Raw genomic sequence first — 520 nt, forward strand, 5'->3', positions numbered from 1 at the left:
ATGATTTATGATGCCTCCTGTCCTGGACGTGGCAGCAAGTTTATTGACGCCCTGTCCATATTCAAGCCTTCTTTCACGCAGTGTAAAGACCAGGCGTTGTTCGGTCTTGATAAATCAATGTAGAAGTCGCCGGTAATGTTGAAAGGCCTGGTTCTCTCGGCAGATTCATTGTAGGAAGCATTCACCCCACGTGGCCGACGTCGTGGTCCACGTTGCGGACCACGTGAAGGAGTGCATGGCAGTTGAGCGTCTTCCAGGGGTCTTCTGTCTTCAGCTTCCTCACCATGCTTGCGTCCACCGCGGTGGCGTAGCGGTTACGGTGCTCGGCTGCTGACCCGAAGGTCGCGGGTTCGATCCCAGCAGCGACAGTCGCATTTCGATGGAAGAAAAATGCTAGGTGCCTGTGCACTGTGCGATCTCGGTGCACGTTAAGAATACCAGATAGTCAAAATTTTCGGAGCCCCTCACTGTGGCGTCTCTCGTAATCATGTCGTGGTTTTGGGACAGAAAACCCCAACAA

This window comes from Rhipicephalus sanguineus, chromosome 5, assembly GCF_013339695.2.
Source record: "Rhipicephalus sanguineus isolate Rsan-2018 chromosome 5, BIME_Rsan_1.4, whole genome shotgun sequence".
In the NCBI taxonomy this organism is placed as follows: Eukaryota; Metazoa; Arthropoda; class Arachnida; order Ixodida; family Ixodidae; genus Rhipicephalus; species Rhipicephalus sanguineus.